The following is a 26,145-nucleotide window of genomic DNA, read 5'->3' on the forward strand; positions in this document are numbered from 1 at the left end:
AATATCGGATTGAGATATAGGAGCATTAAGAGATTGGAGTGCTACGAGATCGATTTGAGGAAGAGCAATGCCGTCTAGAAAAGACAAAGCCTTTGATTGGTCAATAGGGTCGGGGCCATATAGTTTAGTGTAGAAACTTTCCAATATGGAAACAATTTCTTCAGGGGAGTGTTTCAATATACCCTGAGAGTCTTTGAGGGAGGTGAATTGTGTAGGAGTAAACGGTTTACGGCACAAGCGAGCCAGGAGTCTGCCCGGCTTGTTGCCAAATTTATGATACTGTAAGTCGAGATGTGATTGGTGCATGGATTCTTGTGCTGTTGCCCATGTTTCGAATTGGTGTTGTGCCTCTAGCCAAGCTTTCCTGTGTTCATGTGTGTTGGAGTCAGCCAAATTTTTTTGCGTCTGTCGGAGTTGGTTACTAGCTTCTGTGTATTTTAGAGCGACCTTTTTCTTATATGCAGATGTAAAGGCGATGATTTTACCACGTAAAACCGCCTTTCCTGTTTCCCAAAATAGGTTAGGATTGGATAAGTGAGCTGCATTGGTGATCTGGAAGTCTGCCCAAGTATCTTGGAGTTGACGTAACACCTCCTGGTTATTTGCTAAGAATGAAGGAAAGCGCCACGTTTTGTGAGATTGTGTGTTTTTGAGATAGTTGAGGGTTATGGATATGGGAGAATGGTCCGAAATAACTATGTCATGTATATCTGAGGAAGATGCGTATTGCAAAGCAATAGAATTGCAAATAAAATAGTCTATTCTGGAAAGCGAATGGTGTACCGGAGAAAAGAAGGTGAATTCCTTCCCATCTGGGTGGGCTAAACGCCAAATGTCTGTTAGTTGCATTGCTTCCGCAAATGTAGACAGTAGTGTGAATGTTGATTGGGACTCCGCAAGTGGGCGGTGATTGTGTTCTAGTGATTTTGACTTATCTTCATAGGCATTCATAAGTGAGTTGAAGTCCCCTCCGACTACTAAAGGTAGATGTAGGCGGACAGCTTTGATGACAGGTCCTGAAAAAACTTTTGACGGTGAGTTTGGAGCATAAATATTGGTGAGGACCAATGATTGAGAGCCTACTTTGAGGTGTACCGCTAGGAATCTCCCTGCCTCATCTGTGTTTACCGAGATTATGTCAGGTGCGAGCTTTTTGTGTAACAGAATGAGCACACCTGCTTTATTTTTGAGTGAGGGAGAACCTATAACGTGTCCTACCCAAAGTTTCTTCATACGAACAAAGTCAGATTGGCCTAAATGTGTTTCTTGGAGTAGTGCTACATCTGCTCTAAGTCGGCGAAGATGGCGGAGAATAGCCATTCGTTTATGAGGTGATCTTAAGCCCTTGACATTCCAAGAATAAATACGAATCATTAGGTCACATGATATGAGGTGAATACAAAGGTAGTGGACTTACAGTTTTGTAGGGTGGAGCCAGCTATCCGCCCATTACCGCCCAATCTCTGATGAAGTATGGTCGACTCCCAAGGAAGGGGTGATTCTCCAGACAAATGTAAGGAAGGAGAGCAGAAGAAAGGAGAGAGAGAGTGGAACATGGTGGCCCAACTGGGGCCTATCAGAAGAGCAAAACAAACAAAAAACCATAACAGTGTATTGGACTTCACATAAATCTGCATGCTGTCCCTGTACTGCGACCAACGTATCCGGGAAATAGCAGAGTAGTGATCTGCAGCAGTGACTCATTGGAGTTGTTGAGAGGGCAGGGGAGCATGACCCCCTTGCCTAAATGGCATCGCCAAAGGGAGAAGAGGCTCAACAAATCGAATGACCAGAGCGGAACTGTGGTCGAGGCAAGGCACAGAGAAGGGATGACACAGTCAGTACCTGTATATGCTATCAAGCAAAATGAGAGGAAAGTACCACAGGACCAACTAAATTATTGCTTTCTAACAACTGGTATAGCTATCTGTGGACTGAAGATGATAGCTAAAGGCACAAGAAACTTAAATTCAGTTAAACAAGGCAGGTGGTCCAATTCGTGGAGTAAACCGTATAGCGCCTGAGAGAGTGCGCCAGCTCAGGATTGGCGAGATTTAGAGGGAGCAAAGTTAGTACGTGGGCGTTTCGGTGGATCTTTGCGAGGGCTTCGCTGATCTCTAGGGCCCGAGTTGCGAGGGTGAGGAGACGGCACACCATCCGTAGCCATCAAAGAATCTTGTAAATATTGAGCGGCTTCTACAGGGTGGATGAAAGACTTTGTATCGCCCGAAGGTGTAGTAAAGCGGAGAGTAGCCGGATAAGCCAGGGTGAATTTGTAGCCCCTTTGGTGGAGCATGGCACATATTTCCTGAAAGGCCTTACGTTTGCGGGATACTTCTTGCAAGTAATCGGCAAATAGGAGTAATTTGTGACCGTCTACTTGTAGGAATCGAGAATTGCGGAAAGAATTAAGAATAGCCACTCGATCAGCGTAGTTGAGATACTTGACTATCACTGATCGCGGTGTACGGCGGTCATTCGAAGGCGGCCCCAGGCGATGAGCTCTCTCGACCTGACACAAAGTGGTTAGACCCAGAGCTGAGGGTATATGTGTGGAGCATAATTCTGGAAGCACCCCAGATGAAAATGATTCTGGAAGGCCCGCTATGCACAGATTATTTCTGCGTGAGCGATTTTCTAAATCATCCAGCTTGTCTAGGATGGATTGGTGCGTACGATTGGTTTGAAGTGCACCTGAGCGCAGCGAGTGAACATCATCCTCCAAATCTGACAGACGCTGTTCCACTTCAGTTAAACGTTTACTATGATCACCTATGTCTTTTCTGATCTGTTCAATGCCTGTGGCTACTGCATGATCCACGGCTTGTGTGATTGTGGGCAGTAGAATGGCAGCGACTGCTTGTGCAATCTTGTCATACATTTCTGTGGAACTACAGGTGCCAGGAGTAGAGGTCAGGGCTGGTATAACATTATCACTGTGTGCAGGGAGGGTGTGCACATCTGCACCAGCATGTGTAACAGCCTCTGTGCCTGTGTCCATTGAGATACTATGGGCGGCGGCCATCTTGGCTGCAGGAGGGGGAGAGCCGCATCCCTCTCCCCTCGTGGTGGGACCTGAGCCCTGCGGATTCGGCAGGAGGAATCGCTCCATGCCGGAGGGACCGAGGATCGTGCGGGGGGGCCAGTGGGGAGCTCCTGAAGCAGCTGACAGGAGTCCCCTGCGCAGAATGCCGGCTTTATATGCGGGGATCCCGGGAGCCGCGGGTCTCACCTCCTCACAGCATCAGCGCTGGAACCGGAAGTCTAGACTCCCTCAAGTGTTGGTTCTGGTTGGTTCTGGTTAGCTCAGTAGATTGTTTTAAAATGGCCTGGATTATTTCCTAAATGTACACAATATAACTGTAGCAGTTGCTGATAAATTTGGGTCCCCCTATAGTCCCGTACAGCCAGTCAGGTAGCATTTGTTTTGCTGTTTTATTGAGGGGATTAGAACTTGGATGGGGCAAGGGGTGTATAGGATGCCCAAGGGAAACAAAATATGAGAACCACTTTCTGAACTATTCACATCTTCTCTTCTCTGACACACAATCTCTGTTGGAGTGCTAGCCAGCTGCTCCAGTTGTTCTACCAGAGACCCTAGATGAACTCCTCTTCACCCAGCAATCTGGAGACTTTCTTCCTGAGCTGGGGATCTGGCTCCTGTTCCTTTAGGTAAGGTGTACAGTCACTGGCAGAGGGCTAACCTGGTTTCCCACCAGAGTGCTCCTTCCCCTATCCACCCAGGGGGTGCAGGTGTACTCACTCAGATCCTCTCCTGTACCACTTGTGGAATGGCTGCTGCTAACAGGCCTATCAGCTGGGCTGCTCCTTCCCTGCCATACAGGTGGCCAGTGAGTCCCAGGTTTTCCTCCTTTCCAGCTCCAGACTTGCAGGCAGGCACCATCCCACTAGGGCTCCTGGCAGAGTTACACCTCAACCTCACATCTATCTTTCTCCTTCTTCCACCTGACTCTCCTGCTACTGAGCAGGCTCTTACACTTTTTAAGGGAGCCCAGCCCCTTGCCAAGCCTTCTGTTGGAGATTGGCTTAGGTCCCTCAAAAGTGCAGCCAGCCACTCCTCAGATCCACCCACTGCCTCCAAGGCCCTCCTCCAAAAGCCACAGAGCAGGGGTAAATTCCAGAAGGGCTGGCCTGCAGAGTCTCTCAGTCCTGACCAGAATTTGACCCCTCTAGCTAATCAGGGTCTAGCTCCCCCTAGCTAAACTAGGAGGGTGCTACAACTGGATACTAATTTTTAGGTAAAGTTGATCCAGGGAATATCCGATTGACTCTTGGAGGATCAGGAAGGATTTTTTTCCCCGCTGGAGCAAATTGAATCATGCTTTATTGGGTTTTTTCCCTTCCTTTGTATCAACTGTGGGAATAGGATTATGTATAGGAAGGTTTTCTAATTGTGTGTGTGTTTTTTTTTTTTTTACTGGATTTACTAGTGTCTTTTTTTCAACCATATTAACTATGTAAGTTGAATACAAATAGCAACAATTGTGTACAAGGTGTAATACCTAAATCTGAGTTCCACTGCCTTTTGTACTGCTCTATAAAAAAAAACTAGCTATACACTGGTGTAATTTTTTTTAAAAAAAATTAAGTTTCAAAATGTTTGTCAAAATTCTAATAGTTAATGAGGTCACTTTGGTGACTAACCAAATTGACCATAGCAACAAAAACTCTAACAGTGAATGTGACTTTTATTCGGGAAATTTAATTCATTTTCAAATCGAAATGCAAATAAAACTTCAAAGTACTTCCAAATGCCATCCATCAACTCTCCTATGACACAATGTACTGAAGACATTTTTTGTACAATCATACATTATTATTATACAAGATTTATATAGCGCCAACAGTTTGCGCAGCAATTTGTAATAGAGAGACAGTACAATTACAATACACTTCAGTACAGAAGGAATAGGAGGGTCCTGCTCATGAAGCTTACAATCTAAGGGAAGGGGGAGGTGGTACAAAAGGTGATAGCTGCGGGGGATGATCTGGTGGAGGTGATTCAAGTACAGTTCTTAGGTGGAAGTGGGGTAGGATTCCCTGAATAAGCGAGTTTTCAAAGATCGCCTTAAGGCAGACAGAGTGGGGGCTGACCGAACATACTGCGGTACAGAGTTCCAGAGGATGGGAGAGGCTCTGGTGAAGTCCTGGAGGTGAGTGTAGGAGGAGGTGACGAGGGAGCTAGAGAGAAATATGTCTTGGGAGGAGCGGAGCTCGCAATTTGGGTGATATCTGTGGAAGAGGTTGGTGATGAAGCTAGGGGCCGTGTTGTGATGGCTTTGTATGCTGTGGTTAGTATGTTAAATTTTATACGTTGGGTTAGTGGAAGCCAATGAAGGGATTGGCAGAGAGGGGCAGCAGTCACCGATCGGTTGGTAAGGTGTATGAGTCTAGCAGTAGCTTTCATAATAGACTGAAGGGGAGATAACCTGTGTAACAGTAGACCAGTGAGGAGGGAGTTGTAGTAATCAAGGCGGGATAAAACCAAGGTGTGGACAAGTTGTTTTGTAGTGTCATTGGTAAGAAAGAGGCGGATTTTGGAAATGTTCTGGAGGTTGAGGCGGCAAGATTTAGCCAGGGATTGGATGTGGGGCCCAAAGGAGAGGTCAGAGTCTAGGATTACACCTAGCATGAGGGGAAGGACGAATGGTTGTGCTGTTCATCGTAATGGTAAAGTCATGAGTGGGGGATTAGGGATTAGGGAGGAGGAAATATTACAAGTTCAGTTTTGGAAAGATTGAGTTTAAGGTAGTGGTGTGACATCCATGCTGATATGTCGCTTAGTAGATTTGAGATACGTGAGGAGATTGCGGGGGTGAGCTGGGGAGTGGAGAGATAGATCTGGGTGTCATCAGCATATAGGTGGTATTGGAAGCCATGGGAGGTTATCAATTGACCCAGGGAGGAGGTGTAGAGAGAGAAAAGGTGGGGCCAAGGACAGAGCCTTGGGGTACCCCAATGGAAACAGGGAGAGCAGTGGAGGAGGAGTTTTTGTATGTGACGCTAAAGTGTGCTGAGAAAGGTAAGAGGAGAACCAGGAGAGAGTAGAGTCACGGAGGCCAATGGAGTGGAGTTTACTGAGGAGGAGCAGGTGGTCGACTGTGTCAAAGGCAGCAGAAAGGTCTAGGAGTATGGGAATAGAGTAATGGCCATTGGTTTTAGCAGTTAGTAGGTCATTAGTGAGTTTTAGTAGGGCAGTTTCAGTGGAATGTTGTGAGTGGAAGCCAGACTGTCGGGGAACAAGAAGGTTGTTGTTGGTGAGGTAGCAGTTCATACAGTTGTGAACAAGGCGCTCGAGAAGCTTGGAGGCAAATGGGAACAGGGAGATGGGTTATTCAGACAGGTGGGTTCCAGCAAGGGTTTTTTAAGTATGGGGGTAACCAGTGCATGTTTGAGCGGGGAGGGAAAGGTGTCCATGGAGTGAGTTAGAGAGTTTAGGAGAGAGCAAGAAGGAGGCTGCAGTAATCGTGAGGGGATAAGTCCAGGGGACAGGTGGTGAAGTGAGCATTGGAAACTTCCTTAGTGGTAACAGGGTCGAAGGAGGAGAGTGTTGAGTGTGGTGTTGGACCTGGTATGTTGGTTGGAGGAGAAAGCTTGACACTGGAGATCTCACCATGAATTGTTGATCTTGTTCTTGAAATGACTGGCAATCTGCTGTGCAGTAAGTCAATTGGTGGGTGGAGACAGTGGGGGGTGGAGTAAGGGTAGAAAAGAGTTGATGAGGATTGGCTGAGAGGGTTTTGAGGAGAGTGTTGTTGCAGATTTGCTTAGCAGCGTGGAGGCTGGAGTTGTAAATACATAAATTTACCATTGCATGGTCAGTTGAATCATTGGCTTGATTAGGCTAAATTCACTTTGTCAGAGCAGCGGCCAGGGGTGGCCACGTACAAGAATCAGTAGATTCTTGCCGACATTACCAATTGCTGCCTGCACATCTAAAAGCACCTGTCAGATTTGTACTCTATACAAATTAATGGCCAGCGTCACCGCTGTTTGCCTGTAACTGCAACCAACCCTGGGCTTACATTGTGTTCTTCCAAGGTTGATGTTTCTGTGGAGTTCCAGCCGCACACATACTGGCTACAGCTAATCAGCATATTTGTAGCCCAGTGTTACACCACAGGTGGCATTTAGCCTTCTTTGAACAAAGCAATTTATCCGCACCCCCTTGATCATGTGAATGTAACCTTATAGGACAAAAAGTCATATGTAAAACATAGCGAAATATTTTAAACAATTGACAAGTTTTGTTTTAGGGTCCTTTCACACAGGTGCTCCATTTTTTTTTCTTTAATTCAGTCACTTTTTTTCAAAGAAAAAACGGATGAGTTTACATCCATTTTTTCATCTGTTTACATCTATTTTTACATCTGTTTTTTCATCCATTTTTTATCCCTTTACATCCGGTTTTCATCTGTTTAGATCCATTTACATCTGTTTTTCATCTGCTTACATCCATTTACATCCGTTTTCATCCGTTTACATCCGGTTTTATGTCCGTTCCGGGGTTTTTTACGAAAGAAAAATGGGGGTTTCTTCCATTCACAAAAACAGATGTTAACGGATGTAAAAATATGTTCATCCGTTTACATCTGCAAGTCCATAAAAATACATGGGGGTCTGTTTTTAAATGGACAGATGAAAAATGGACATACAGAAAGCCCGTGTGAAAGGGTCCTTGTGCAACAAAAAAACGGAAGACTGGTGACAAGACGGGTTACTATGGGTTAATACACTTTGAGTACCATTACTGCTCTTCAAATAAGCCTCCAAGAGCAGAAATGAGAGAGAAAGATGGAGCTGCGAGGGAAAAACAGAAAAGACAGGAACAGAGAGGGGTAAATGAAAACCAGCAAGCGTTTGTTTTTCAGCTGAAAATCTCCACTATTGCAGCTGAACAGGAAGTTCACAGAATGGTCTTTCCAGTTACTGACTCCTAGGGGATACCATTAAATGGATAGGTAAAATGATTTTCTAGTCAGGCCAGGAGCGTGCCTCAGTACAGCAACTTTATAGCTGAACATGGGGAAGCATTTTACCTTTGGAGGTACGTGCATTCTAAATAAACAAGTTTTTCTTTTTTCACATCTGATTATTCACGCCATTAGTAAAGACGAGCCGTATATCCTCCGGTATTCATTTTTCCCTGTTTTTAATGTACCGTGCAGCTCCTGTCTCTCTATGGTAGAAAGATAGCCTTACTACTGGCCTCCTCTACAGTGTTTTTTCAGAGATTGTGAGTTTTACACTGGACGTCGCATGCCGAGATTTTATGAAGCCCAGCGGGTTGGGAGCTGTTTATTTAAACTGATTTTTATGTGCACTGGGTGATGTCACACCATTTAGTGATTTATTGCGGCTAGCGGATTTCCATCCAACTGCACAGTTGTGCAACTGGTCAGTAGCTGGATTTCTGACTTATAACATAGCAAAAATTTGTTTAAAAATACAAAGCACAGTACAACCTTCTTAAAACAGTGGGTATCTGCATGCCTAACTTCAATCACAATTCCCAAAAAAAAGTATGTGGAGTCAAGTACAGTACATTTTTACATTTTGGCCCTGGGCTAACTGTGCATCCAGATTTATAGCATAGACACAGCCTTATATTTTAGAGCCACCTATGCAAAAATGCATACAGCTTTAGACTTATTGGCCATCATCACTGCAGTACAATGAAAACCATATAGGGTAGAAGGAAGTGTGGGGGGGGGGGGGGCAAAATGTAGATTCAATTAGTTGATAAAGTGCAGCCATTGTACTTATTACCATTGTTCTCTAGGGCATCATTCTCTCTCCACCACTCCTTACTGCCCCTTCCAACCAATTGCCGTGTTATTTAGAAACAATGAATAATCTACCGGGTCTTAAGTTTGCTATTTTCCTACAGTGAACTGTGAGGGATCCTCTCAGGCCCCAGAACTGCAGAGGAGAAGGGTTTTTTTCAGTTGGAACATGGCAGAACTGCAGTTCTCCACCTCCTGCACTGGCCTTTTGCTCTGCTCCCTACTGTCTCTTGTAAATGTAGAAGTGTGACTTCTGTGTTTACAACTAACAGCTCAAAAGCTCACCTCTCCCAGCAGGTCCTGCAGAACCCTTCCTTGCCTTGGCACTCAGGGGCACCTGGCAGGACACTGTGTGTTAATGGGCAGGAGAGAGACATTGCCTCCATTATCCCCTTCCCTTGCTTGGTGGGAGAGAGGTGGAACCAAATGAGTGTGCTGTTCTGAGAGGTGGAGGATCATGGAACTTTGAAGAGGGGAGGGTAGTGAAGGGAGAATGTATGAAGAGGTTAGGGGGTTGGGGCACAGAAGTGAGATGTGGATGGGGGGTGCAAAGGTGAGCAGCTGTGGAAGAGGGCTAAACCCTGCACTCTGCAAAATCCTGACCCTGCGCCATGTATGAAGTGCAATCCTGAACCCTAAACTCTGTGTGTAATGTACTTCTGAACCTTTCACCCTGTACATAACTCACTCCTAAACCCTGGCACCCTGTGGGAAATGCAAGCTTTAAACATGCACTGTGTATGTAGTGCAATCCGGAGCCCTGCACAATGTGCATAGTGCCCTCCCAAACCCTCAGCTCTGTGCATAGTCAACTCCTGGACCCTGCCATCTTGCGTGTAACACACTCCTGAACCCTGCGCCCTCTGGATAATGCACTCTGTGCGTAGCACAGTCCTCAACACTGCACTCTCTGTGTATAGTACAATCCTGAACCCTGTGCATAACACTCTCCTGATCCTTGTAGACCCTTCCACTTGTTAGAGCCTCTCCAACATTTGACAATGTGCGCACCACACTACACTGCTACTCTCCCCTATGGGCAGGTACTGGTAGGAATGGTCACAAAATGAAGTGCTGGATCACCACTCTCTAACTGTTAGTAAGAAAACTGAATAACTTAGAGGGTAATGGGGGCACATTAAGTTTGCCTAGAAAGGGGATTTAAAGGTTGCTTGCCTTTAACCGAATCATAGATTCTTCTATTGGACTATCCAATAAAAATAAGTCAAATAAAAAGAAAGAGAGTGATAGATAGAGAGAGAGAGTAGTAGTAGTAGTAATGGTAATAGAAAATATAGTAGTTACTAGTAGTAGTAGTAGATTTGAGCAGAATTATATTTGTTTTGCTTAATTTGCACAAGATGATTATATTTCATTTTTGAATTGCATGGCCATTACTTTTTGCATGAGTGTTTTGTTAATATTGTTTACCTTATTCAACCTTTGTGTATGTCATATATGTATGAGGCAATCATATTTCGAGAAAGTAAAGTACATATAATGATTGCATGCAAAGTTGTGTTTATGTGATAATTTCTGGGGAGGGAGTCCATAGCTGTCATCAGATTCTTTGAGGAGTCCGAGACTCAAAAAAAGGTTGAGAGCTATTGCTCTAACCTGTCTACACTCTATGGGGGATAGGACCTTCTCCTGTTAGGCCCCAAACTCTGATAAATTCTTTCCAAGAACATCAAAGAGTTACCTTCTTTAAACTTTTTCAGATTACAACTGAAAACTTTCTTCTTTAGAAAAGCTTTCACCTAAATTTTCCTTTTTTGTTCCTTTTCTTGTGTATCATTTTTTTTTTTCGTAAAGTGCTTTGAAAAGATTCCTCTAAAGATGCTATATAAAATGACATTTTTCTGAAATATTATTATTGGGGCAGCCGAGTAACAGTAGGCCCAGTTGCTTAATGGGTATGAGGGCCGTCATAGGCGGAAAACAAAGAAGACAGCTATAGTGCCTGACCACCAACTCTGGGTGTAGGTTTGACAGTCAAGCATAAACCACTTGCTAACCACGCTATAGCCGAATGACAGAGCAGATCAGCACTGATCATCAGGGCAGAGGCCAATAGAAGGAGCTAGAGGCTCCGAGCGTGTAGCCTGCCTGTCCCACCTCTGTGTCTCCTGATCCTACTGACCCTCCACCTCTTCTGGGGACGTCACTTCCACCCGTGTGCTCCAAGCTGGTTGCGTGGTCTCTTCCTGTACAGATGCCACTGGATCAGCCTCACTGTACCTTAATTCTGCAGGATAGATCCCCACTTTAGCCCTTACACATCTTCATCAGCCCAGAATACATCCCCTATGCCACCGGTGTTACCTGCAGAACGTTGAGGAACGGTCACCCCTTGCACACAGATGAGCTTGTCTTTTTATTATTCTTGTGAGTGTTTTTAATCCTTTTACCATTAAGTACAGTTTTAATCACTACACTTAGATGGGCGCCTCCTGTCTCTTTCCTTTTGATTTTGCATTGGAGTCTATGGGATGGGATTTTGCATTGAAGTCAATTGCCCGCAGTAGGGCTAAATGTAAAAAAAAAACTGACCTGCTCAGTGCCTGGAATTGCATGTCCCGGGCGTCGGGCGATATGATTTGCGCATCCCTGACTACTGCTGGTAGGGTTGCAAATAAAGCTGTTGCTTCTGAATGCATAATGGTATGCCTGCCTCTCCTAAAATGTGCTCCCAAGCTGTTATGTACTATGTTTAAGTGATCACAAATGCACTTTAATGGGAAGCAACTAGAGAAGGGACCAAGACTGTTATTTTACAAACTGAATGAAACTTCAAGTCTTCTGTTTATGCACTATCCATTTAAAATGACAATTTAATGTTGCTATCAGATGAACTGTAGGAATTTTTAGCTTCTCCCCTCTTTTAACAGTAGGGAGATTGCTAAATTTGTCTTCATGTCAGTACAGAATATCCAATATTTATACAAAGTTTATCCCCTTGAAATACTAGTTTGCTTTTAAAGCTGCCAAAATGTATTTAACAAGGACAAGTAGGGTCCCCTCCTTGGATATTCCGTGAAATGATGCAAAATTCTGTTCTCTGATCCAGAAAACTCAAGAAATCTTCATTACAATTCGTAGACAAGAGCAAATCTAATACTACAATAATTAAATACAGATTGTTTATAGAAGAGTTTTGTTAAGAAAACAAAATTAGTTCATTTCAAGCGGATGGACTTATTATTATTATTATTATACGCACAGTATTTCTGAGATCTATTGATACAAAAATGCCAAAATGCATGGTCTTAAAGTGGAACCTAACTGTATCTGAGCATCGCAAGCTAAAAAGGCTATTTAATTATTTTCAATATTCAAGGCAAACTCACCCATCCATACAAGTCTAGATGCTTTATTTGTTAAGAAATCATGTTGCAAAACACCTCTTAGCATTTCTAGCCATGGCCTTCTTGAGTATGGGCAGAAGATTCATATAGCATTTGCTTTCTGGAATCTATCTGCTCCTAGCTCAGGCATGCAGGGGTGTGCTTAGCAGAGAAATCCCCTCCTCCAGGTGACAGAATAAAATGCCCTTGAAGACTTCTGGGATGCCTGACATCATTTTGGCCTAGGCCAGAAACCAAGAAGCAACTGAAGAAATACAACAAAAAGTTTAAAACAAGTAAATATAATAGATATTACCTACCTAACTATTTAACAATGATAGCAGCATAACGATTTCAAATAGTAAATGTTGATTGAGAGAGTTTAATGCCACTTTAACAATATATTATGAGGGTTCTTCAAAAAGTTTCCACACTTTTTTAAACATGTACACTGTATATGTGTAAAAGTGCAGAAACTTTTTGAAGCCCTCTTGTTTTGAAGCCCTCTTGAATTTAGGCACTATTAGTTAGTTAGTTAGTTAGTTGTTACTTCATGTGCCGAGATGTAATATTGTTGGCTCCCATATTATGAATGATAAATGCCGATTAACACAAATTTCTACTAATTACAAACAATGATTGGCTCTAACAGCAATGATGACAGTAATAATAAAAACAGATGTTATAAATAAATAGTAATAATAAAATAAAGGGATTAAATAATAATGACCAAAAAATAAATGCAGATGGTGAAACTGCAGTTTTCCAGTACATTTATAATCAATGAAGAAATGTCACCTTGCACTTGTGTTCAGTGGAGTACCCTCCTACACTGGTGGTCAGTGTAGTGTTTTCTTACATCAGTGATCATTACAGGTGTCCTCTCACAATGGTGGTCAGTGACGTGTTCCTTACATTGTTGGTCGGTGAAGAACAGCCCCCTTACAGTGTTGGCCAGCAGATGGGTACCCTCCTCTATTGTTGATCAGTGAAGAGTTGGACTTTGAGGTCCCTTTCATATGGGATGGAATCTGCCTGCTCAGCAGGGTATCTATCTGCTGATACCCACTGAGCAGGTGGATGATGGGTCCATGTCCTCTTCGCTTATGCGGACATGGACAGAGCCCATTCTCCTCTATGGGCAGCTGGATGTAAACAGACCAGCTAGTCTGCAAAAAACTGATTTACAAGGGCTTTAGTTTGCACACATTTGCAAATATATGTGTAAGCTGCAGAGGGCACTTCCCCGCACCCCAGTGTACTGCAGTCCTATAAGAGCAGGTATACCTGGAGGCAGCTCGCCCCTCCTTAAATATATAGGGACTCACTGGACACCCAGCAATAGCACAATGGCAGCAAAGGTATCCAGTGCATCCTCTCACCAACAGTATAAACAAATGGCAACCACCCCAATCTATAACAGTCCTTTGCAGCAAGGAGCACATGGAAGGGTGGCGCATGTCAAAAAACAACAAACAAAAATTCCCAGCTCACTTTCCAGCCAGCCTGCAACAAACCAAATTACCCTGTCTAAAAGTTCATGTTAAAACAAGGGGTTTAGTTTGCACACATTTGCAAATACATGTGTAAGCTGCAGGGTCACTTTACCGCACCCCAGTGTACTGCAGTCCTAACTCTATAATTTTGAGAGTCTCCAAAGTTGGAGCACATATATAATAATGAATAGATTAAAGGCAGGTATACCTAGAGGGAGCTCAGCCCTCCTTAAAAGTATAGGGACACACTGGACACCCAGCAATAGCACAATAGCAGCAAAGGTATCCAGTGCATCCCCTCACCAATTTAACAACAGTACAAACAAATGGCAACCACCCCAACCTATAACTGGCTTTTGCAGCAAGGAGCACAAGGAAGGGCAAAGCATGTTAAAAAACAACAAAAAAAATTCCCAGCTCACTTACCAGCCAACCTGCAGCAAACCGAATTTTGTTAAAATAAGGGGTTAGTTTTCACACATTTGCAAATACATGCATAAGCTGCAGAGGCCACTTCATGGCACCTCAGTGTCCTGCAGTCCTAACTATAAATGTTGAGAGTCTACAAATGTGATGCACATATATAATAATGGATAGATTGAGGGCAGGTATGTCTGGAGGGAGCCCACCCCTCCTTAACTGTATAAGGATGAACTGGAAACCCAGCAATAGCACAATGGCAGTACGTCCCCTCTCGAATTCACCAACAGAACAAACAAATGGCAACCAACCCAACCTATATAGACTGCAGGCAGAACTTGTTGGCACCGCTCAAAGGTAGATAAAGAAGACACTCACCCCGCCAGCAGAGGAAAGGGGGTCCAAGACAATTCCAGCAGCTTCACTAAGGTGAGAGAACAGACTCCGTTCTAAAACCATCCCCAGGAACAGGGGCGGACTGACAACTCATGGGGCCCCCGGAAAATAGGGGATCATGGGGCCCCTGTGTGCTTGCCCAAACTCAAAAAAGCCTATGAAAAAGGTACCAGAGGCATCTCATGGGGCCCCCTACTGACCCCGGGCCCTCGGGCAGTGTCTGAGTTTCCAAATGGTCAGTCCGCCCCTGCCCAGGAATCATACATGTGGATCAAATGGGATGGCCTCAGCCACTCTAGCCATGCCCTCTGATGCATTTCACCCCTCCCACCTGGGCTTGATCACACTTCAGTTTGTTCAATTAAGCTTTAACAACAACAAAAAATGGAAGCTGACTGGTTTCTATGCAGAGCTGCACCAGATTTTGCATTCTCTAGTTTTAGTAAATCAACCCCTATGGGAGAAGTAGGCCTTACATTTGGTTTCATGTAGTCCTGCTTGAACTATTGCCCTATCTCTTTTAACATTTAGATTTTAAATGGAGTACAATATTCAAAATGAGTGCTGGGGTGGAGTGGGGGTGTTGCTACAAATTGATATTAATGGTGCCAGTTGCACAGCATTGCACGACTGTATGGTATAGTTTGCCACTGGATGGTATTTTATATAATTAACAACTATTCGCAAAAATATCTGCCACAGCAAACAAGTAGAATTGCCAGAACCTTGCCAAAAAATGCTAAACTTTAGAGAGAGCTCAAAAATCCAAACAAATATTCACTGAAAATGCTAAATCTTTCATAAGAACTAGAATAATGTACGTAAAAGTTAAGTTATTACAGACAATATATATAAGCTGCTAAATGAGACTTTTAGCCATTGGTAAATATGACATTCTTAAGAAGGAAAGTCATTATTTCAGCAGTGTTGATGAACTGTCACAGAGTCATGAATGGGGAGGCAGGGACTCCTATAGCAACGCTGGATTAATAGGGTTTAGTTGTTCTAGGAGGGGTGATGTGACCTCCAGAGTAGATCATAGACGTGTATAATCCAGCTTCCACTTTATTACATGATCAGCCTACCCAGCTATATCATGTTATCCCAAGGTTCAAAGCAGGAGTAAGATGCTATAGCCCAGTTTAATCTAATAATTGCTATTTACTTCTCAAACATTATTTTAACATTTCGGCTGTAATATGTTGAATAACAACAGCAGGAATAATAACAATGACAATTGTTATTAATTGTGTCACTGTTGTGTCATTTATGTATAATATATTGTTTGTGCATTCATTTACAGAAGAATTGAACTCTGGAAACCCCAAAAAAGGCAGATTGGGAGCAAAGGTCTAGTCACCAGTATTTCACAAAAATAGAACAGAAACAGGCCACCTAAAATGACACAAATAGCTGGTGTCATTGTCATATCTCCGACTCACTTATACAAGTGTGGATCCATAAACCCAAGAAAATGCATGCCAAACAATATGGTAGTGTGACAAGGGCACTCCTACCTGAAAAAAGAAGGTTACTAAATGATCCACGCGGAGTAATATGGATTCAAAAAATCCAGGCAATACTTTATTTGATCACATAGATCATAAGGAGGTTAAACATGAGCACGGTGAACATGTCAAACAAAATAAAATCATGTTAAAAAGCACTTGGCGTCTTCATTATAGGGTCATCTTAGCAAGTAGAGCACCATACAAGGCAATATAGAGTAATGGTGAGGTAGTTTCGCCTAGATTTCCATGGATTTCCAGCTTATATTGGAGTAAGCCATGTATTCAGCAGATATGTTCCCAATATATGTCAGGAGCCTCCTGGTATATGGAAGCTGGAATACAAAAATACACAATGTGTATAAGAAAATGTAGGAGCTGAATCGCATCCAAGCCTCACCAAGCCTCCCTCTACAGTAATTCGTGGACACTTCTATTACCTTCTCAGTTATGAGACTGTCATACCGACTTCTCAAATATAGGGACTTCCTGGGTAGCCACCCCAAGTGAAACAAAGTCCACAGTACCAGATGATTCTGAGGATATATATAAAAAGATAAGTGTATATATCACAGGCATGAAGTAACCCCTGAAAATAAGAACCACAATATGGGTATATTACCATCAATAAAGATCAAGAAGACTCCCGTCGACTTGAAATAGGATCAGGTCCTTGATGCTTGTTTAGAGATGTATAAGGGGGTGGGAAGCCAGGTAGTCACAATACGTAAATTCCAGACACATATAGTGTATATATAGCAGGCCGTGTGTACCTGAGTCTATATACCCAATGAAGGGTTTCCAAAAATTACTCAATCTGAGAAAATTGAAGCGGTTTCATTAGGATATGACTATGTCACAGCGTACAGTGCCAAAAAATAGGATAGCGTGTATATATATATATATTATCCTCCAAAGAGGATTTCCAAAAAATTCCCCGAGTATGCAGGGTAAATTAGGCCCGTATAGCATGCCTTCTTAACTCCATAAATGCTCTATAAATCTAAACAGCTGTAAGCTTAAATAACTTGCCACCGGTGGAAGGTATATTCCCCTGGGGGATTGCCGTTTGCGAGCCGCTGTAATAGTAGCCTTATGGTAGTTTTTCAGAGGGCCTCATGCCTTCCTAGCAAGGAGCTGTGACACCGCCGTTCCTTCCCACCTCGTGGGCGCCGCACCCTATGAAGACGCCGAGCGTAGTGACGTCAATACGTTGACGCGTTTCATCCGCCAATCACCGCAGACTTCGTCAGAACTGGGAGGGGACTTCAGTCCTTTGCCTTATATGGTGCACTAATTGCATACCAAAGAATCTCCACCTCACCATCTTGTGTTGAAAGAATATCACTACATTTGAAATATCCAAAGTGAATTAAAACATATATATTAAATTTAAATTGACTGCTGGCAATAGCAAGGGGAGACCATATTGCTGTAAATCAGATCATCTTTGAAGAGGATACTGGAAAGAACTTATTATTCTAGTAATTATTATCCAAAGAGGGAGACATCCAGACAGGGTTCAATTTCCTAATTTTAATATTGATCTAATTGTTATAGGAGTTTAATGTATAGTGGGAATAAGGAGAATCGCATAGTTAGATTCATACTTTCTCCAGATAAACCAATATTTCATTCCCATATATAGTGCCCCAGTACAAGTTATAACTCAAGATATATTAAAGGTTCCAAGAAATTCAATTCAAAAAAACTCCAAAATTGAGTTCTGTGTTTAAACCATATGGGACAAGTGCAAAACTACCTCACCATTACTCTATATTGCCTTGTATGGTGCTCTACTTGCTAAGATGACCCTATAATGAAGACGCCAAGTGCTTTTTAACATGATTTTATTTTGTTTGACATGTTCACCGTGCTCATGTTTAACCTCCTTATGATCTATGTGATCAAATAAAGTATTGCCTGGATTTTTTGAATCCATATTACTCCGCGTGGATCATTTAGTAACCTTCTTTTTTCAGGTAGGAGTGCCCTTGTCACACTACCATATTGTTTGGCTAGTCACCAGTATTGCCTGTTGGTAACTGACAGCTGATCTATCCCCCATGTCTCTATGTGGAGGTGATCACCTTGGTAGAGGCAGGGCTTTCCTTCCTCATGTCAGAGCTTTCAGCAAGGAGAACATCGAACAGCACAGTAGTTATATCACCAAATCTCTTGACACTTGTATTTAGATGTAGATGTAGAGAAAGATGGACACGTTTTACTACAATGTATGTAAGCAAAGAACACAACTCTGCCACGTCACATACTTTTGTAGATCACAAAGAATTAATATGTATAAAATGATTGATTGATTTTTGTTTACCACTAATTTTCCTTTATTTTAGATTTTAGAAAGTCTCAATGCATTGATTTAGAGGTGGGATAAAAGATTTTAGAATAGTGTAACACTCTTTGTGGGTCATCAGAATGTGACAACTTAGGAGAAAAGAGGGACAGAGGGATTTGGTTCTCAAAATGGGCCAAATGCAGCCTGTCATCCTCCCGTTTGTGACCATTGCAGTGTTGGACATCAGGTACAGACAACTAAAACAGCTCCCTATGCTCAGGCACATTTAAAATGTAAACAAGGTTTCCATATTGCAGGCTTCTGATCTTTACCTGCACACTGGCTCCACAGAGGTACAGGTCCAAGTCTAATAAGCAGTGCCCTTCAGCACTGTGGCCCTCTGTTCAAATCCCAGTCAAGACACTGTCTGCATGGAGTATGCATGTTCTCCCTGTGCTTATGTAGGTGTCCTCCTATACTCCAAAGACATGCTGGTAGATTAATTGGCTCCTTTCCAAACTGACCCTAGTGTGTGAGTTAGAGACCTTAGATTGTACGCTCCTTGAGGGCAGGGACTAATGTGAAGGTAAAGTGCTGTATGAATTGTTGGGGTTATATAATTTTCTTGAATAAATGTATGCATTTTCTTTATGTAGCGCATACCCCTGCAGGAGCCACTGGTGATGTTGGGTTCTCTTTTCTGCCATGACTCAGTCAACTGCACACTGACACACTTAGTTGTAGTTTGAGTGGCCCCTGCAGGAGCCTCTGGTGATGTTGGGTTCTCTGTTCTGCCATGAATCAGTAAACTGTCCACTGACACACTTGGTTGCAGTTTGATTGGCTTACCCCTGCAGGAGCCTCTGGTGATGTTGGGTTCTCTGTTCTGCCACGAATCAGTAAACTGCCCACTGACACACTTGGTTGCAGTTTGAGACTCGCTCACACCCGTGTGACCTCAGCTTTAGTATACTTACACGTTATATCATCACACAGAAAGTAATCCACCAACAAACAAATGGTGCAATAATTATATGTATTATATCAAGGCAGCCATACAGTGTGTGAATTGGTAAAAGAAATGGAATTCAGCTATGGTTTAAATCTACTTTAATAGATAAGGTCGTCCTATCCAGGGGTGGACTGACAACTCATCGGGCCCCTGGGCAATAGGGGATCATGGGGCCCCTGTGTCCTTGCCCACACTCAAAGCACACCCAAAAAGCCTATAAAAAAGGTGCCTGGGGCATTTCATGGGGCTCCCTACTGACCCCGGGGCCCTTGGGCAGTGCCCGAGTGCTCGAATGGTCAGTCTGCCCCTGGTACTATCTTCACAGTAATAGAATAAATATCTCAGTGCGGCAGAAAGCTCAGTCATTAGTACATAGACTGGACATCATTTTCTATGGCCAGACTACAACTCCAGCTTGATACATACCTGCAGGCCGGGACTGACCATAGGTCACACAGGGCATTTGCCATCAGGCTGTATGTCCGCATGTCCTCAGTGGTAGCTGCCTATGGACTCTCTCTCAGTCAGTGTTGGTCTCTCTCAGTCAGTATATGGGCTCTCTCTCAGTCAGTGTTGGTCTCTCTAAGTGAGTATATGGGCTCTCTCTCAGTCAATGTTGGTCTATCTCAGTGACTATATGGACTCTCTCTCAGTCAGTGTTGGTCTCTCTCAGTCAGTATATGGACTCTCTCTCAGTCAGTGTTGGTCTCTCTCAGTCAGTATATGGACTCTCTCTCAGTCAGTGTTGGTCTCTCTCAGTCAGTATATGGATTCTCTCTCAGTCAGTGTTGGCCTCTCTCAGTCAGTATATGGACTCTCTCTCAGTCAGTGTTGGCCTCTCTGTCAGTATATGGACTCTCTCTCAGTCAGTGTTGGCCTCTCTCAGTCAGTATATGGACTCTCTCTCAGTCAGTGTTGGCCTCTCTCAGTCAGTATATGGATTCTCTCTCAGTCAGTGTTGGCCTCTCTCAGTCAGTATATGGATTCTCTCTCAGTCAGTGTTGGTCTCTCTCAGTCAGTATATGGAGTCTATCTCAGTGAGTATATGGACTCTCTCTCAGTCAGTGTTGGTCTCTCTCAGTCAGTATATGGACTCTCTCTCAGTCAGTGTTGGTCTCTCTCAGTGACTATATGGACTCTCTCTCAGTCAGTGTTGGTCTCTCTCAGTCAGTATTGGTCTCTCTCAGTGAGTATATGGACTCTCTCTCAGTCAGTGTTGGCCTCTCTTAGTCAGTATATGGACCCTCTCTCAGTCAGTGTTGGCCTCTCTCAGTCAGTATATGGACCCTCTCTCAGTCAGTGTTGGCCTCTCTCAGTCAGTATATGGACTCTCTCAGTCAGTGTTGGTCTCTCTGTCAGTATATGGACTCTCTCTCAGTCAGTGTTGGTCTCTCTCAGTCAGTATATGGAGTCTATCTCAGTGAGTATATGGACTCTCTCTCAGTCAGTGTTGGTCTCTCTCAATCAGTATATGGACTCTCTCTCAGTCAGTGTTGGCCTCTCTTAGTCAGTATATGGACCCTCTCTCAGTCAGTGTTGGCCTCTCTCAGTCAGTATATGGACCCTCTCTCAGTCAGTGTTGGCCTCTCTCAGTCAGTATATGGACTCTCTCAGTCAGTGTTGGTCTCTCTCAGTCAGTATATGGACTCTCTCTCAGTCAGTGTTGGTCTCTCTCAGTCAGTATATGGAGTCTATCTCAGTGAGTATATGGACTCTCTCTCAGTCAGTGTTGGCCTCTCTCAGTCAGTATATGGACTCTCTCTCAGTCAGTGTTGGCCTCTCTTAGTCAGTATATGGACCCTCTCTCAGTCAGTGTTGGCCTCTCTCAGTCAGTATATGGACCCTCTCTCAGTCAATGTTGGCCTCTCTCAGTCAGTATATGGACTCTCTCAGTCAGTGTTGGTCTCTCTCAGTCAGTATATGGACTCTCTCTCAGTCAGTGTTGGTCTCTCTCAGTCAGTATATGGAGTCTATCTCAGTGAGTATATGGACTCTCTCTCAGTCAGTGTTGGTCTCTCTCAGTGAGTATATGGACTCTCTCTCAGTCAGTGTTGGTCTCTCTCAGTCAGTATATGGACTCTCTCTCAGTCAGTGTTGGTCTCTCTCAATCAGTATATGGACTCTCTCTCAGTCTGTGTTGGCCTTTCCCAGTCAGTATATGGACTCCCTCTCAGTCAGTGTTGGTTTCTCTCAGTCAGTATATGGACTCTCTCTCAGTCAGTATTGGTCTCTCTCAATGAGTATATGGACTCTCTCTCAGTCTGTGTTGGCCTTTCCCAGTCAGTATATGGACTCTCTCTCAGTCAGTGTTGGCCTCTCTCAGTCAGTATATGGACTCTCTCTCAGTCAGTGTTGGCCTCTCTTAGTCAGTATATGGACCCTCTCTCAGTCAGTGTTGGCCTCTCTCAGTCAGTATATGGACCCTCTCTCAGTCAGTGTTGGCCTCTCTCAGTCAGTATATGGACTCTCTCAGTCAGTGTTGGTCTCTCTCAGTCAGTATATGGACTCTCTCTCAGTCAGTATATGGACTCTCTCTCAGTCAGTGCTGGTCTCTCTCAGTGAGTATATGGACTCCCTCTCAGTCAGTGTTGGTCTCTCTCAATCAGTATATGGATTCTCTCTCAGTCAGTGTTGGCCTCTCTCAGTCAGTATATGGACTCTCTCTCAGTCAGTGTTGGTCTCTCTCAGTCAGTATATGGACCGTCTTTCTCAGTATCGGCAGTGTGTGGTTCCTCTCTGTCTCTCCCTCTGTATTGTCTCTCAGTTGGTCTCTGTGTCTCAGCATTGACTTTCAGTGGGTGAAACTCTCATACAGTGTCTGCCTCTCTCCATAGTTATCTGGCTGTCTCTCTGTGAATGTCAGTGCAGGGCCACGGGCAGTGCAGACAGTAGGGGCCCCAGTGGGTGATAGGACAGTGGCAGATGCAAGGGCGAGAGTGTGCTCCGCATATCTGGCCATCAGTCCCACCATGCCCCACCTACCTGGTCACTCAGCAGAGATATAGCCCCTTCCTGCCCGAATATAGGCATTGAAAGCCCCCCCCCACCCCGTGTACAGATATTAACCCCTTTCTGCCTGACATTGACTCCTTCCTAACTACCCTCATCATTAACCTCTTACGGCCCGGATATTATGATTAGCAAAATGGGCTGCTCAGTCTACAATACCCGTGCCTATTTGTTGTCCCAGTCCGGGCCTGCATTCCTGCACCTACTCAGATGGGTAACAGGAGTGCCAACAATACAATACTCTTGTCTTTTTGCCAGTTTTATAGTATGGCTAGAGCCTCTCTCAGGTTTTTACTGCTGCTTCTGTACCCATTTGTTTTTTCTTCTATAGTCGCTGAACCAGGAAGTGAGCAAAATCTCTTCAGTGGGGACACAGACAGTAGAAAAAGGAGGAGGACCTCGGTCAGTTTTATTGCTTTCTTTGTCTCCATTGAAGAGAGCCGCTCATTTTCTGTCACAGAGGTTATAACCCTTCCCTGTTCTAACCAAAACCAGAAAATTTATTATGGCCGGTGTCAAGCTTTTCAGAAACCTGAGAGAAATTCAGTGTATGCCTCTGGTAACCTCTTCCTAAAAATATGCTAGCTGCCTGACTGCCATTGGCGTTGGAGAGTGCAAAAAGCATGCAGCAAGTAAAGTCAAAGTGAACTCTGAAGCCTTGATCTGCGTGCTTGCTTCAAGTCAGAAAGCATTGAAGATTTTGTGTCATCATGGCAGTCAGGCAACTAGCATTTTCCAAAAGAGATCAGCAATGTCACCTTTCATACTTCTTTCATTATAGGTGAGTGAAAGAAATACTGTTCCTTTCATTGATGATGGGCAAACATTCCCTTACATTGGTGTTAGTGGAGACCTAACAGTCCTTTATATTGGTGTCAGTAGAGGGAATACATTCTCTTACATGGTGTCAGTGGAAAGCTAAAGGTGCTTTACATTGGTATCAGTGGAGTGCAAACAGTCCCTTATATTTAAGTAAGTGGAGGACAAACAGTCCCATATATAAGTGTCAGTGAAGGGCAAACAGTCCCATATATAAGTGTCAGTGAAGGGCAAACAGTCCCATATATGTGTCAGTGAAGGGCAAACAGTCCCATATATGTGTCAGTGAAGGGCAAACAGTCCCATATATGTGTCAGTGAAGGGCAAACAGTCCCATATATAAGTGTCAGTGAAGGGCAAACAGTCCCATATATAAGTGTCAGTGAAGGGCAAACAGTCCCATATATAAGTGTCAGTGAAGGGCAAACAGTCCCATATATAAGTGTCAGGGAAGGGCAAACAGTCCCATTTATAAGTGTCAGTGGAGTGCAAACAGTCCCTTATATTTAAGTCAGTGAAGGACAAACAGTCCCATATATAAGTGTCAGTGAAGAGCAAACAGTTCCTTAAATTGTTGTCAATAAAGGGCAAAAATTCCACTATATTGTGTCAGTGGAAGACAAACGGTCCCTTATATTGGTGTAAGTGGAGGACAACAGTCCCATATATAAGTGTCAGTGGAGGGCAAAGAGTCACTCATATTGGTTTCAGTGAAGGGCAAAACGTCCATTACATTGGTGTAAGTGTAGAACATCAGTTCCATATATACGTGTCAGTGGAGGACAAACAGCCCCTAAATTGTTTGCAGTGGAGGGCAAACAGCCCCCAAAATATTGTCAGTGGAGGGCAAACAGACCCGAGATTGTTGCCAGTAAAGGGCAAATAGTCCCTTGTATTGGTGTAAGTGTGGAAACAAACATTCCATAATATTGGTGTAATAGGAGGAAAACTAGTCCTATATATTAGTATCAGTAGAGTGAAAAAGTGCCTTGTATTGGTGTCAGTGGAGGGTAGCCAGTCCCGTTTATTGGTGTCAGTGGAGGGCGAAAAGTCCCATATGCAGTATTAGTGTCAGTGGAGTGTAAATAGTCCCTTATTGGTGTTGTGGTGAGCAAACAGTTCCTATATTGGTGTCATTGGAGGACAAACGGTCCCTTATATTGGTGTCAATGGTTTGCAAACAGTTCCTATATTGGTGTCAGTGGAGGGCAAAGAGGCCCTTATATTAGTGTCAGAGGAGGGCAAACAGTCACATATATTGTTGTCAGTGGACGGAAAACACTCACATGTATTGACATTAGAGGAAGAACAAACAGTCCCTATATTGGTGTCAGTGGAGGGCAAACAGTCACATATATTGTCAGTGGAGGGCAAACACACATGTATTGACATCAGTGGAGGACAAACAGTGCCTTATTGGTGTCAGTGGAAGGCAAACAGTCTTTTATTTTTATATCAGTGTAGGGCAAACATTCTCTTATATCAGTGGCAGTGGAGGGCAAACAGTCCCTTATATTGGTGTCGGTAGAGGGCAAACAGTCCCTTATATTGGTGTCGGTAGAGGGCAAACAGTCCCTTATATTGGTGTCGGTAGAGGGCAAACAGTCCCTTTTATATTGGTGTCAGTGTAGGGCAAACAGTCCCTTATATTGGTGTCAGTGTAGGGCAAACAGTCCCTTATATTGGTGTCAGTGTAGGGCAAACAGTCCCTTATATTGGTGTCAGTGTAGGGCAAAGATTCTCTTATATCAGTGGCAGTGGAGGGCAAACAGTCCCTTATATTGGTGTGGGTAGAGGGCAAACAGTCCCTTATATAGGTATCAGTGGAGGGCAAACAGTCCCTTATATTGATTTCAGTGTAGGGCAAACATTCTCCTATATCAGTGGCAGTGGAGGGCAAACAGTCCCTTATATTGGTGTCAGTGGAGGGCAAACAGTCCATTATATTGGTGTCAGTGGAGGGGGGCATACTGTCCTTACATTGGTGTCAGTGGAGGGGGGCATACTGTCCTTACATTGGTGTCAGTGGAGGGGGGCATACTGTCCTTACATTGGTGTCAGTGGTTACTTACGTATGAGCCACTATTTGGCCTGTGCCCTGTGCAGCCACCAGCCTCCTTTAGGTAAAGCTCTGGAACTACGCAGGCACTATCGGTTGGAGATCACTCCCTGACAGCGCTTGCTTAGCTCTGTTGTTGATGATGTGGGTGATGAAATGCTCCGTGTTCCAACACCCGCCACTCTCTGCCACTCCACAACCTTTAAGGGGACCAGTCATCCCCAATACCAGTCTTGTATGACCACTAATATTGCTGACCTCTCTATGAAAATGCTAGTTGTCTGGTTGTCATGTAAATCCACAGGTTTCCTTTCCAGCACAAAGATACCCAAAGTGCAGGTATCCATATCAACCAATCAGATTTCATTTTTCATCAGCGCTGTCAGAACAATGAAATCTGGTTGCCATGGGTTCCTTCAGATGAACATGTGCTTTGTCATACTAAGCCTTCAGAGAATATGCGAAGACCATATTTTGTCTGCCGTTGTTTGATAAGACCTTTTATCTTCAAAGACAGTAAGAAATGACACATTGTTATCATACTACAATAATAATGTTATGTCTGATAAGTGTCATTAAAAAAAAAAAAAAGAAATCTTGTAACAAATACTGTAACAATTTCCCCATTCTGAGCAGAGAGCTTTTTATGAGAAACACAAAAAAGATTCCGTCGGTGACAGACCTTTAATGCCGATGGGTTGTAACATGTCCGGGACAATACTGCTACATTATCCTCATACAATACATACCAATTTAGTTCAAAAGACATGTTTACAGTTCTCATCAGAGGGAAAAAAGAAAAACAATGTTTCTTTGGTCTCACGGGAACCTGTGTTTGAAAACATCTGTGACCAAAACACCTCGCTATGCTTTACTCTGTCACTTAAAGGGGAATTCAAGCTTAGACCATGGTGTCTTCAAACAGATTCAACAATCTCAGAACTCCCACATTGTAATAAATAGGGTAGAGGAAGCTGTA

The 26,145-nt window shown here is 43.7% G+C and overlaps 1 long non-coding RNA gene across 1 annotated transcript; it reads right to left on the reverse strand.

Moving 5' to 3' along the window:
- Positions 1 to 16,028: 16,028 nt before the first annotated feature.
- On the reverse strand, positions 16,029 to 16,448 carry LOC149458116 (uncharacterized). Its single transcript, XR_016313516.1, has 2 exons — positions 16,415 to 16,448; positions 16,029 to 16,309 (listed from the first exon to the last, which is right to left on the reverse strand). It is a non-coding gene; the product is annotated as an uncharacterized LOC149458116 (long non-coding RNA).
- Positions 16,449 to 26,145: the final 9,697 nt, after the last annotated feature.

The sequence above is a fragment of the Staurois parvus genome, unplaced genomic scaffold, assembly GCF_062004578.1.
Source record: "Staurois parvus isolate SC_StPar_1 unplaced genomic scaffold, SC_StPar_1.0 ptg000294l, whole genome shotgun sequence".
Taxonomy (NCBI): Eukaryota; Metazoa; Chordata; class Amphibia; order Anura; family Ranidae; genus Staurois; species Staurois parvus.